Below are 14,374 nucleotides of genomic sequence, written 5' to 3' on the forward strand. Positions count from 1 at the left end.
AGGGTCTTTCTTCAATTTTGGGGTGATTATGGGACAGAGCAAAGAACTGTTCATAACCAAAGGAAAATTACAACCAAGTAGACTCTTCTTGTCCATTTTAGTTCACTGATGCCCAGGATGTCGATGTTTATTCTTGCCATCTGTTTGACCACGTCCAGCTTCCCAAGGTTCATAGATCTTACATTCCAGGTTCCTATGCAGTATTTTTCTTTGCAGCATCAGACTTTCTTTATGGTCCAGCTCTCATTTCCATACATCACAACAGGAAAAACCATAGCTTTGACTATTCGGACTTTTGTTGGCAAGGTGATGTCTCTGCTTTTCAAGATGCTGTCAAGATTTGTCATCGCTTTCCTCCCAAGAAGAAGGCGTCTTTTAATTTCAGGGCTGCTGTCTCCATCTGCAGTGATCATGGAGCCCAGGAAGATAAAATTTGACACTGCCTCCATATCTTCCCCTTCTATTTCCCAGGAGGTGATGGGACCAGTGGCCATGATCTTAGTTTTTTTGATGTTGAGTTTCAGACCGTTTTTTGCACTCTCCTCTTTCACTCTCATTACAAAGTTCTTTAATTCCTCCTCACTTTCTGCCATCAGAGTGGTATCATCTGCATATCGGAGGTTGTTGATATTTCTTCCGGCAATCTTAATTCCGGCTTGGGTTTCTTCCAGTCCAGCCTTCCGCATGATGTATTCTGCATATAAGTTAAATAAGCTGGGGGACAATATATAGCCTTGCCGTACTCCTTTCCCAAATTTGAACCACTCAGTTGTTCCATGACCAGTTCTAACTGTTGCTTCCTGTCCCACATATAGGTTTCTCAGGAGACAGATAAAGTGGTCAGGCACTCCCATTTGTTTAAAAACTTGCCATAGTTTGCTGTGGTCCACACAGTCAAAGGCTTTTGCATAGTCAATGAAGCAGAAGTAGATATTTTTCTGGAACTCTCTGGCTTTCTCCATAATCCAGCGCAAGTTAGCAATTTGGTCTCGAGTTCCTCTGCCTCTTCGGAATCCAGCTTGTACTTCTGGGAGTTCTCGGTCCACATACTGCTGAAGCCTACCTTGCAGGATTTTGAGCATAACCTTGCTAGCGTGCAAAATGAGTGCAATTGTACGGTAGTTGGAGCATTCTTTGGCACTGCCTTTCTTTGGGATTGGGATGTAGACTGATCTTTTCCAATCCTCTGGCCACTGTTGAGTTTTCCAAACTTGCTGGCATATTGAATGTAGCACCTTAACAGGAACGCGGGGGTGGGGTGGGGTGGGGGTGGAAAGGACATTGGACAACTCCGGCCATATGACTAGTTTCCTAGCCCAGTAATGGAGGGGATCGGACTGGTGGGGCTGAGGGGGCTCAGCCAGATATTCCCGCACCATTGTCACTGCTGATCCTCCTCAGGCAACTGTCTTTCCTCTGAGGCAAGTGCCAAGGTCACCACCGAGCTCCAGTAATGTTGGTGGTGAATGGAGCCTTCACCAGGTGAAGTCCTTTCCTGTGGTTTGGGCAAACCACCTTGCCTCTCATGGCCTGATGTTCCCATCACCCCACACAAGTGTTGTGCTCCCAGTGCCTGCAGACCTCAGTGGAGAGCTCCATTCTCCACTCCTCAAAGTCTGAGGTCCATGCTGCCAAGCCCCTCTTGATTCGAGGATCACACAGGCAGGCCATGCGGTGAGCTCTGTTGCTGTAGACAGGATGGAGTTGCTTCTGCACACCTGCCTGCAAGCTCTTCACCAAAGCCCTGATCCATGGAAGGAGGAAGGATCCTGGTGCCACAGCAGTCTCCAGGGACAGATAGAAGGCCTGAATCAGGGGGATAACCTGCCCTAGGCTTGCTGTATAACCATACAAGATGTCCTTGGTTTCCAGGAAGGGCTTGAACACCTCCACCATCTGGGAGAGAGCCAGCCAATTCGTGGCACTGACACCCACCTCTCTCCCCCTAGACAGAATGGGCATGGAGGACATGATGGCTTCCAAAATGGCCTTCTGCTCTACCAGGCAGGACACCATGGTGTAGGTGGTGTTCCACCTGGTGGGCAGGTCTTTCAGGAGAACGTGGGTCTCCTGACCCAACTCCTCCTGCCTCTCACGCAGCCGGCAGCTGGCTTTCAGGCTGCAGGAGAAGTGGCCCACCAGTTGGCGGCATTGCTCCAGGAGTGCCTGCATCTCTCAGGTGCCTGCGTCCCACTCGGGCTTGACATGGCTGCCCAGGCTGAGGGCATTGTGCACCACAAGGTGTAATTTGTGCACCATGCATACGATGCCCTCAAAGCCCAGTGAGTTCAATGCCGCCAACATGTTCTGCCCAGCATCTGTGACCATGTGGCCACGGGTCAAATCCCCCTCCCATGCCCACTCCTGCAGCACGGACAGGAACTCATAGGCTATGTTTCTCCCCATTACCTGAGCTTCCATGTGCCACACCTGCAACAGAACAGACCTGTAGCCTGGGGGCACAGCAAGGGCCTCCCGCTGCGGCCCTGTCACCGATGCCCTGCCAGGTGCCTAAAGCTAATCCAACTGATCACCAGATGAACATTCTTAAAAGAATGTTCTGGAATTACAGACCACTGGAGGAACCTTTTTCTTTGGTAGCCTTTACCTAACAACTTCTAGTGGGAATCACCAGGAGAAGGGCCTCTGATAGGGAGCGGCAGTAAGGTTCATGTGGAAACAGGTAATCCGACAGAAAGCGCCTTCAAACCTCTTTTGACTGGAACTTGGAAAACCCATATAGATGAGGATTCAATGAGTAGTAATTTTAAAAGCCCCTAGGTCAACCCGCTTATGTTACATTTAAATACTTAATTTTGAAATCCTTTTCTGTTTTAAAAGAAGCAGCAGTAATTTTGAGAAGTCTAAATTAACTGGGGCATTCACAGCTGGGGCATTCACAGCTAGCCTTGAGTCCTCTGCATCCTGGCCTTTGATTTACCAGCAGGAGATTTAGCCAACTATAAAAGAATTGTACATTTTCTACATACCCCTGTGAAACTTCTATATGGGGAACAAGTACTGGTGTGGAGATTTTTTTAAAAAAAGGACCTGCAATGGTGGCAAAAGAAGAAAAAAGAGGACTGGGCAGTGGTGAGACTAACTGGTTTCTAACCTAAGCCAAACTGAATATTCTCACAAGTGTATAAGATGTTTCTGCAGTGCTATACTTAAATTTGTATGCTGATTTTGTGTTTCTATTTATTAAAAAATGACTTTAAAATTCCACAAGTGATAACCAGTTCTTTTAGAAAGCATAATTCTCCTTTTCTTTATTACCATACTTTGTGTTTATTTACTTGCATTTTCTATAATTTCTTGATCATGATGTACCCAGGACTGAAGCAATAGTTCTGTGTTGGATCAATAAATAGTACACACCCCATCTAATTGTGTGCATTAACTTGAGGGTGGTGGCTAGGAATGTGACTTATGAGAGATCCAGGGACAAATCTTACCTCAGCCATAATCTTGGAAAGTATGCGTATGCCAGCTACTTTCTTTCTCCATAGCCATATTCAGAACAGAAGTAATGGTAATAAGGCAGGTTGTTGTAAATATTGCTGAAATGTGGTTTGTCAAGTAGTTTGAATATAGGATAAATAATAATAAAGATGGCTAAAGGAACATTTTTGTGAAATAGAGTGAGTCTGTGTAATCGTGGAGTATTTTCCAGAGTAAGCCAGAAAATCCTTTTATTTAGAAAATAGTTTTTCTATCCCAGTTGGCACTTTAAGTACCAGAGAACCTTTCCTGCTGGGCCATATGACCCACTGCCAAACCCTTTCTGCATCATACCAGGCTATCTCTGTCATGCTGCCTCCTGATCATATTCCTGTCAAATCAACTCAATCACCTGCCCAATTATAATCAATCTAACTCTCCTTCAAATACCCATCAAGCTGGCATCCTTTCAGGTTAAACCAATGCTGTGAATGTCTGTGAATGTGACTCAGCATCAGCTGTTCCATGGCCAGCAAGGGAAAAAGAGAAGCCTACGAATGACAATTCAGTTACACTAAATCTGGATATCACATAACCATTGCTTGATTTCATCCAAAGGCAAATTGTTCCTGATTGATACTTTATGTCCTGAAAGGACCTGTGGTTGTGTTAAAAAAATGTAAAGAAGAATCTAGAAGAGCAGCTGTAGGCAAAACCTCTTCTTGCACAGTAGGGCTTCTCATACCTGTACTTCAGAGCTTCTGAGTTATCTCATCCCACAATATTCTGCCTTTGCACAGATTTACAGATGCAGTACGTAGGCGAGAGCAATGCTTCAGAGATAAGATCCTATGCTGCTGGAGAAGATGCAAAGAATGATGCCACCATGAGAGCATGGCTGATAGTATGGGGTTTTTCCAGTTAAAAAAAGAGGGGGTGGTTCCATACAATGAACCACCTAAATTCCCAATCACCCCCTTTCCCATTCACTGGAGCCACAGACCATTTCTTAAATTATTGAGGCAAAAGGTAGGAGGCCTTTCAGAAATGAACAGTAACGAAAGCCCTTTCATCCCCCCTCCCATTTTAGATAAATCATGGCCCACAATGTTTTTTGGTGGCTAAGGAAAGAGGGCTAGGTCTGCTTATGTCCCTAATCAAATAACTGGAGCAGTACTATAGTAAGGAAAGCACATATAGATCTTATTGTAATTATGAAATGAAAAAAAACACCTTTTCATTTGATGTTCTTGAGATTATGGAAATTGGTATCTGGAATCAATAATGGGCTGGGTGGTGGCTGATAAACTGAGACTCAATCCTAATAAGTTGGAGGTGTGTCTTGTCAAGGCTGACAAGGGCTCTTTTGGAGTTTCGTGACAATGAACATAACTATGGCAAAAGAACAGAGAGAAACCACGCATTTTCTGCACATGTGGATTCAATTCCCATCCTCTTTGGATGTCAGCTAAGACAGTACACTTGAATGGAACTCAAACATTTCACTAATAAAATATGTTTTTCATGTTTGCATAATTCCTTTCTGCTGATATGACCTTACATTCCTGAAGAAGATAGATGCGTCTTACTCTGGTGTCTGAGCTTTGCCCATTGGATGATCTTGCAACTGTCCATGCTAACGGGAGCAAAATAAAAAGTTGTGCTTGTGGTAAAAAGCTTTAGCAAGGTGCTGTTGCTAAATGGTTCAACAGACCAGGGAAGTTGTGTTCAACTTGTGCTGGATGGGGTTGCAGTCCCCTAAAGTGTCATGTTCATATTTTGGGAGATGTGATTGATCCAGCTATGTCAATGGAAGTCCAAGTGGCCATCAAAGCACACAGCACTTTTTATTAGCTAAAGCTGGTGCTCAAACTGCTATTCTTTCTGAACACTGACAGTCTGGCTACAGGTAACCACAACTGAGTAGCCTCCAGATTAGATTACTCCAATAAATTATATAAATAGGTCTGCCTTTAAAGATTTCTTGAAACTTCTGTCTGGCCACAAGAAACACATCACAAGACTCTTCAAAACTGCCGATCCATTTCTGAACTTAGTTCAAAAGTATGGATGATGGTCTCAGAAGCCCCATAGGGAAACTGTATGTCAAAAGTCCTATCACAAGGATGACATACTGTGCATGTTAAGCCCAAGCTCTTAAATAAGAGACCTTTCCTGAATAGTCTTTGTGACAGAGTATCATGTCTGCTATGATACCTCCTCTCATGCATAGCTGTCCCTGAAGATGTTCTCTTGGAATCTACCTTGATGTCTTTTAGGAAGCAAGCAGATACCTCCTCCCCATAAATTTCCACCCACCCTCATTGAATGAGTTGAATTTCCATTATGACCACGTGTATTTCCTCTGCTGTTACTGTTTTTGCAATGTGGATTTTATAATTTGAATAGTTTTTATTGATTGATGGCTGCTGTAAGAACATATCAGTGAAGATCAGGATAAATATTTTGGTCGACTGACAGATTGATTTATCAGTTGATAGATCACTCGCTCCATGGAATGCCACCACTGGGAAGCTGAGTGAGAATTTGAAATAGTGCCTCTACAGAAGGTCATAATATTTGGGCAAAATTCCATAATATGGCCCAAAGAATAATTTGTAGCATTCAAGCATCATTTGCATCTTTGTATGGAATAAATGTCTATAAAGTTGGCTGTGTTTTGAATTATTACATCAGCCTTGAGAATAATCTCATCCCCCCCCGCACTTCTCCCCAAAAGTAGCTGCTGCCTACTTTGTCTACTGAAGACAGCTCGGGTCCAGAATGCTGGGAAGAATTAACATTCCAAAATAAATAGTTTTGTATTAATCAAGTGGCTGTTACTTGCTTATTTATGGAGGATTTAATTCAAGTCTAATTCATTTTAAAACCAACTTAAAAAAAAACACCTTTATATCATGGCTCTTCAGAAAATAAAGAAGTTCTGTTCCAAAGCTGTTGTCATGTTTCTGATTTACAATGGGATGATCAGTTTAGCTCCTGAGCTGGGCTGTGTCTTTCCCCTCTGCTTTCTAGTTGTACATGATCCTGTTGGATTATAGACAAGTCACTGAAAGCTCTGAAGAAGCAAACATGCCAATTCCGTGGGTATGATTAAATTAACTGATTATTGCACAGAATCACTGAATGCTACAGACAGCATTCTAGGCATCAGACCTTGCCCAGCTGAGCCTGCCGTTGAAATTTAGCAGCAAGCTTTTCAGCTGGCCTGCTGCCAATCACAACAGCCATGGTCTACTGGGGAAAGAACATTTTAAACAAAGCACCTTTTCAAGTTGTAATCAATCCTATGCTATGTCCATTTCTATGGAAACCAGAAAAAGGAAGCCTGAAAAGTGAGGCCTGCTCATGTTGGAGCCAACAGAGCCAAGCTGCAAGTATAATTCTCTTACAAGCTGACAGCATTTTATACTGGGAGACACACAGAGCTTAGCAATGCAGCTTGTATGCCTTGGAGTTGCTGGCTGGCAAATATCTCAGACAAATGATGGGAGAGGGCAGTTACCTTCAAACTGTGCCTCCAGGTAACTCAAATTTATCAGACCAGTCTGTGTTGAAAACAGGATGCTAGACCAAATGACTCAGTAGGACTCTGTTTTGTTTTCTTCAAAACAGGGAGATTTGAATTACAGTGGTATCAAGGCCTTGTAGAGTTGATATCCATATTTGTCAGCACCGAGTTGTCATTCCTCTTATTTTCAAATAGTTATGTGCCATCATGTCTGAACTGACTTATAGTGACCCTAATAGGGTTTTCAAAGTAAATTAGGTATTTTAGGAATAGTGGCTTAGATAACTGGCTGCAAAGCCAGAGGCTGGGTATTAGATTTCCCACTGTATCCCTCCTTGACCTTGGGCAATCTGCACACTCCCAGGGTGCCTCCAGAAGAAGGAAATAGTAAAACACTTTTGAGTATTCCCTATCTGGAAAAATCTGAAAAGGGCCATAAGTCAGATTTGACTTGATGACACATTAATATTTCCCAGTTCCACCACCACTCAATGAGTTTTCCTGAGAATTGAACCATGATCTATTCCATTATTCTATCCACTACACCACATCAGGTACCCCATTCTGAAATTACTGTACTGTAACTGGATCAAATGCAGAAATAGCTGCTTTTGTCCCATGCAAGAAATAATTGATCACCTATGTAGAGCTGAAGCTAGGATGAAACAAGAAAGCAGACAGGATATTTGAAGAGTTTTCAGACCTAAAATGCTGGTTATGTAGTCTGATACCAAATTTATTCTGAAGACAAAGGTGGTTAATTCTTTTACTAGACCTCCCCACCTACCTCACCTCAGTGCTGAGTGATTGGCATCTCTTTGTCTAACAAGCTTGGGAGGGACATTGTAATCTACATTCTCAGAGTGAAACCTGAAGCCTATTATCTCTGGTTCTGATTCTGTAGACCACATTTTGTGACTTGCTTTAAACAGAGGAAACTGACATATCTAATAGCCACGATTTTTGGAATTTTCATGTTTCTTTTGCATCACCCCCAGCTTAATGGACTTCTGAGGGAGTCAAAAAACACCTTCTCTTTGTGATCTTTTAGTGCTCCCATAAAGGTATCAGCCATTCTTGCCTTTGGATTGTATGTACATAAAAAACATATGGCTTTTTCCTTTTTTTTTTTTTTTTTTTGGAAAATAAATTCCTTAAGTCAAATGACACATGAAGTTCCAAAAACTCTATCTAGACATAGCTTTGGTTGGGAAGCACATCAAACACCTGTATTGTCTGTGTTAATTTATTTGAAATATTTGCCTACTGCCTTCCTTCTCATTAAGCCTTTCAGGTTGCTTACCTGATGAACAACAATTAAATATACAATTTGAAAAGCTCATGAAGCAATAAAACAAACAAATGAGCAATAAAACAGACAACTAAGGAGCAATTAAAACATGTCAGGCTAAGACAAATCAGATTTTTCTCAGTGCTGAAAAACATAGCAGAGTCAATGCTACATGAACCTTTCTAGGGAGACAATCCACAAGGAGAGTGACACCATGAAAATGGCCTATGCCAAATCTGTTCCAGCTTGCCACCTGGCTAACCTCTAAATATTTGGACATTCTGACCAAGGTTTCAGAAGAATGAGTGTGTTTCTATGGGTTTTAGATGTCCTAAAGCCATTCAAAGTATTATAAGTCAAAAACAGTTTTTTGTGAATGACAGTTTAATTCTTTCTGTGAATCAAATTGGATGCTATAGTTAGCACATCATTGAAGTAAGAAAACATGGTCCTGTTTTGTAGACACAATCTCTCTAGGGTCTACGTCTCAAGAGCTGGGATGCAAAAATAAAAATGCTTGTTTAACTCCTGATGACCAGTCACAAAACAGAGCAGTCTAATTTGTTAACTGAAAATCAGAAAAGTTTGTGTGATAACAATCAGACGTCTTTGAATATTTAAGGAATTCCTTCTTCTAATACAGTAATGAGTTCTGTAACATCTAGTTCTGTCCTATGTTGAGTGTCATCTTGACTGCTGCTGGAAGATTAGCACTGGTCATATAGAAGTGCCATGACAGCAGACCCATCCATGCCATTATACAACAATTATATAAGTTCTAATGTATAGGTTACAGGTTTACAACATGCTTACCTGGAAAGGCTGGAAAGGTTTAGTACCTAAGAAAATGTAATTGTGATATCAATGACAATGTTACTGGTGACTTAGAGGTATCACCCAATCAGGCTGATTGAGAGACTTTTAAATACCCAGTAAGATGTTCCTGTCTCTCTCTTAGAAGCTTGCTATCCAGCTAGCAATGAGGAAGCACTGAACCCAGGATAATCCCAGGTCAATGGGAGGTGAGAGGCAACATGCTTTGACTAGAATCAGTGCCAAAGGGAATTAGAGTGGGATTAGATTATACTGGAAATCATTCCTGCAATTTGATTCACAGCATCTCTTACCTTTGAGATCACAGTCAGTGCTCACACAGGGGCTAGAGATTGCTTTGGGAGTTCACCATTCATACTGGATACAATGTGATTCACATTCCAGCCGATAGTCCCCTTCTTTCCTTCCTTCCTTCCTTCCTTCCTTCCTCTGGTCCCACCTCTGCTGACCATTTCATGGGCTGTAGATACACGAAATAATAAAAACAAGGGCACAGCGATAAAGGGATAGGGTGATCTAGCATCAATCTCAAATATGTAACATTTATTATTATTTTTAATACAGAGTAGGATCAGGGAAGAGGAAAGAATGTGGAGGAATATTCCCCTGGTCCTGAACTGCCTACATCATTGAAACACCACCTACAGACATGCCCCCCATCTTTGCAAGAACGTAGGACAACCAACAGCATGGTGAAAAGCCTGATCACATTGTTCTGGCTTGAAAAAGTAGAAGCTCCACAGCAGCAGCAGGTAAAAAAGCCAGTTTGGTAGCGAAAAAGGGTTGCACCAATTTTAATCAGACTTTGCATCATGTGGACAGTAAAAAAATACTTCGAATTCACCTGTTTTATAAGTGGAGCAAATCCTACAATATTTCACCACGTAGTTGCAGATTCTGTTTTTTCATGCTGAACTTCCATACATTTAATTCTCTATTTTATTATACCCGTTTGTAATTTGTAAGTTGTGCCCGGAAACATAACTGTATGTTATTTCTAAATTTGGATTATCTTGCAGAATGTGTTGCACTCCTTTTTCTTTTTAGGCATAATAAGGTTTAGTTTAGTCCTTCTCAGAAATAACCCAGCCTGTAAAGCCTGCTGCTTGGTTCATATAGCAGCGAACTTCCTAGCTAAGGAAAGAGAGACAGCCACTAGACTTATAGACTTTTGATTTTTCCTCACTTTATTTATCTGACTTGCAAGATCCAGGGAAATGAACAGATCCCACAAGAGAATCCTTCCCATCTCTTGATAATTTGGGAACTCCATTAATCAGTGAAGGAGTAGGATACATATTTAATTTAAGGTTCTTTTTTATATCAAGTAGGTGTTGCAGGGTTTTGAATATCTGGTAAAACTCATGTTTTGCTACACAGTAGAAGTTCAGAGATCCACAAAGTAGAATAGCTACAGGTTCCCCACAGTCCACCCCTTTCCCATTAACTGGCACTTAAAGTCCCATTAACTCACTCTGAGGCATTTGAAGGAGAAAGAATAAAACATTTCTTTACTTACAGTTGCTTGAGATTACAAACTTGTTTATACTGCTTTCTGTGTTGCACACATACTAGCAACCAACCAGCCAAACCAATAGCAACAAACAACTGCCACCAACCTTTGAAAAAAAAGGGATAGAAAACTCATTAGAAAGGTACAGCTCTCTTTGATTTTCAAAAGCTGGAAGAAATAATTGGTTATTGCTGGTTAGTCAGACAATCACTCCAGCCCAGAAAAGTTCCTTCCAGCCACTCAGATACAGACAAAATGCAAAGTTGTAAAGAAAACTCCACCTCCCCCCTTGGCTTTTCATAGAACCATGGGGAAGAAAGAATCTCTACAAGAAGCCTGGGCAAAACCAAAGTAGCACTCCCACTCCACTAAATTGTGTGTGCAATAGGTGGAAAAACCACAATAATTGTATTTTCTCTCCACACCAATTAAATGTTCATTTTTAAGAGAGGTGAATTCCTTGCCCAGGACTGACTGCAAAGATTAGCACTGTAAATCCTCTTTAACCTAGATCTCCCGAAGCAGCTTATATGATAATACTCTAATAAAAACAAATGCAATATCTCTGAAATACAGTCTTAGACTGAGCAATGTGGACTGTACTAAATAATGAAGAATATGAATGTTTAATACTGGATGGCAAACCAAGGTGAATCAAACTGTACAGTAAATTCCTGCTTCTTGATCCTGCCTTTATAAGCATATTCTTAAAACCATTGAAAGCACAGAGAACATAAATCAAGTGGGTATTCTTAAGAAGTGAGTGAAAAAAGTGGGAGGTACAAGGTCTAGGTCATGAACACATAAAATAAACCTTTAGTAATTTAAAACTATTATTATTGCCATTATCTCTTCGTTTCCTCTAGTAAGCAGATTCTTTACTATCAGTGTGAATATTGTACCACAGACACAGATATGTGTGGGTGTACATTAACATAAAACTACTTGGAACAAGCAGGCATTCAAGGAGTATTAAACTACCAACAAAACCAATTAAGAAAATTCAACATTCACGCTGTATGCCTAACACCTGTGGCCAGAGGACTGGAAAAAGATCAGTCTAAATCCCAATCCCAAAGAAGGGCAGTGCCAAAGAATGCTCCAACTACCATACAATTGCACTCATTTCACACACTAGCAAGGTTATGCTCACAATCATACAAGGCAGGCTTCAGCAGTATGTGGACCAAGAACCCCCAGAAGTGCAAGCTGGATTTCGAAGGGGCAGAGGATCTAGAGATGAAATTGCGAACATGCGCTGGATTACGGAGAAAGTCTGAGGGTTCCAGAAAAACATCTACTTCTGCTTCATTGACTATGCAAATCCTTTGACTGTGTGGACCACAGCAAATTATGGCAAGTCCTTAAAGAAATGGGAGTGCCTGATGACTTTATCTATCTCCTGAGAAACCTATATGTGGGACAGGAAGCAACAGTTAGAACTGGATATGGAACAACTGATTGGTTCAGAATTGGGAAAGGAGTACGACAATGCTGTATATTGTCCCCAGCTTATTTAACTTATATGCAGAATACATCATGCAAAAGGCCGGACTGGAGGAATCCCAAGCCGGAAAGATTGCCAGAAGAAGTATCAGCAACCTCCAATATGCCGATGATACCACTCTGATGGCAGAAGGTGAGGAGGAATTAAAGAACCTCTTAATGAGGGTGAAAGAGGAGAGTGCAAAAAAATGGTCTGAAGCTCAACATCAAAAAAACTAAGATCATGGCCACTGGTCCCATTACCTCCTGGCAAATAGAAGGGCAAGATATGGAGGTAGCGACAGATTTTACTTTCTTGGGCTCCATGATCACTGCAGAGTGATCTTAAAAAGCAGAGACATCACCTTGCCAAAAAAAGTCTGCATAGTCAAAGCTATGGTTTTTCCTGTAGTGATCTATGGAAGTGAGAGCTGGACGATAAAGAAAGCTGACTGCTGAAGAATTGATGCTTTTGAATTGTGATGCTGGAGGAGGCTCTTGTGAGTCCCCTGGACTGCAAGGAGAACAAACCTATCCATTCTAAAGGAAATCAACCCTGAGTGCTTACTGGAAGGACAGATCCTGAAGCTGAGGCTCCAGTACTTTGGTCATCTGATGAGAAGAGAAGACTCCCTGGAAAAGACCCTGATGTTAAGAAAGTGTGAAGGAAAGAGGAGAAGGGGACGACACAGGATGAGATGGTTGGACAGTGTCACCAAAGCTACCAACATGAATTTGACCCAACAGCAGTGGAAGACAGGAGGGCCTGGCATGCTCTGGTCCATGGGGTCATGAAGAGTCGGACAATACTAAACGACTAAACAACAACAACAACAAGTTCCACATGAAAATGGAGGACTATTATGTTCTGCATTCATTTAGCCATCAACTCACACATTGCTAGAGAATCAGTTTTCCTAATTACTATGTTGTGTATAGTAATTTATTGACCTAGTATCTGTGTAAAAGAAGTCTAGGACAAAATTTCCTGTGTCACTCATGATCCATGACAGGATCCAAATAGATCCATCAAATCCTTCAGTCAGAAATAATTTTTAACATCATCACAATGTTAAACTCCTCTAGCATCTCAGATCAGAACAGAGGGAGTGCAATACTGCTCATCACTCAGCTTCTGCATCTAAGTTGTTTTCTAAGGGAAGCCCCAAAGGACTACTAAGAGCTTTTGTGAGTACCTTCATGGAAAGCTTTCTGAAACTCCTAAGATGCCCTTTACTGGAATATCCTATTTGACAAGCTTATTGAAAATTGAATTGCAAGAAGTATTTTATATTCTTGAGCAACCCAAATAAAATTTGTTGGTGCTTAAACAACCTCCACTTGTGATTCTCCTACTCCCAACTAATAGAGCAGTGAGTCCTGGTTACTCTTTTCAACTACAGTATATCAATTGTTTTTCTCCTGATGTTTTGCTACTGTATCTTAATATTTCTAATGTTCAGTAATGGTGTAGATCAGTGGTTCCCTAGCTTGGGCCTCCAGATGTTCTTAGACTTCAACTCCCAGAAATCCTGGCCAGCAGAGGTGGTGGTGAAGGCTTCTGTGAGTTGTCCAAGAACATCTGGAGGCCCAAGGTTAGGGACCACTGGTGTAGATAACCTGTAGCCTCCAGGCATCCTTAGGGCAAGAATATGGTTCTGTCTACTTCCCAAACTTGTTGTAGGTATCCAACTGAGAAATGAGTACAGTGGAGGGCACTGTAAGAGCAAAAGTGTTTTTATTTTCATCCCATTCTTCCTTCTTCCCAAATCAGAGGGAATACGCATGGAGTTCTCCCCTTTTTTAATCCACAGAAGTTCATTAAGCTGATAAATTTTCAGTGTGCCATTTTGGTAACAGACCTAAATGGTTGTTGTGGGTTTTTCGGGCTTCTTGGCCGTGTTCTGAAGGTGGTTCTTCCTAACGTTTCGCCAGTCTCTGTGGCCGGCATCTTCAGAGGACAGCAAACAGAGCACGGTTTGCTGTCCTCTGAAGATGCCGGCCACAGAGACTGGCGAAAGGTTAGGAAGAACCACCTTCAGAACACGGCCAAGAAGCCCGAAAAACTCACAACAACCATTAGATCCCGGCCGTGAAAGCCTTCGCAAAGACCTAAATGGCCTGGCCATAGTCTATTGCACCACACTAGCACTTTACACTACAGTACATTGAAAACTTTGCTTTCCAACCCGGGAGGAGGAGGGTTGTACCTTAATTTTTTCCTCAGCTGAGGCATTCCCACAGATATCCTCTTATTTGGAAACACACTATATCT

At 41.7% G+C, this 14,374-nt stretch overlaps 1 long non-coding RNA gene across 1 annotated transcript in view; it reads right to left on the bottom strand.

The window, feature by feature from the left end:
- Window positions 1-3,223: 3,223 nt before the first annotated feature.
- The window catches only part of LOC144589170 (uncharacterized), a 37,276-nt gene continuing 26,125 nt past the window's right edge, over window positions 3,224-14,374 (bottom strand). The window contains exon 2 of the long non-coding RNA XR_013545113.1: window positions 3,224-10,720. This is a non-coding gene — a long non-coding RNA (uncharacterized LOC144589170). The remainder of the gene's footprint in view (window positions 10,721-14,374) is intronic.

This window comes from Pogona vitticeps, chromosome 4 (genome assembly GCF_051106095.1).
Source record: "Pogona vitticeps strain Pit_001003342236 chromosome 4, PviZW2.1, whole genome shotgun sequence".
Taxonomy (NCBI): Eukaryota; Metazoa; Chordata; class Lepidosauria; order Squamata; family Agamidae; genus Pogona; species Pogona vitticeps.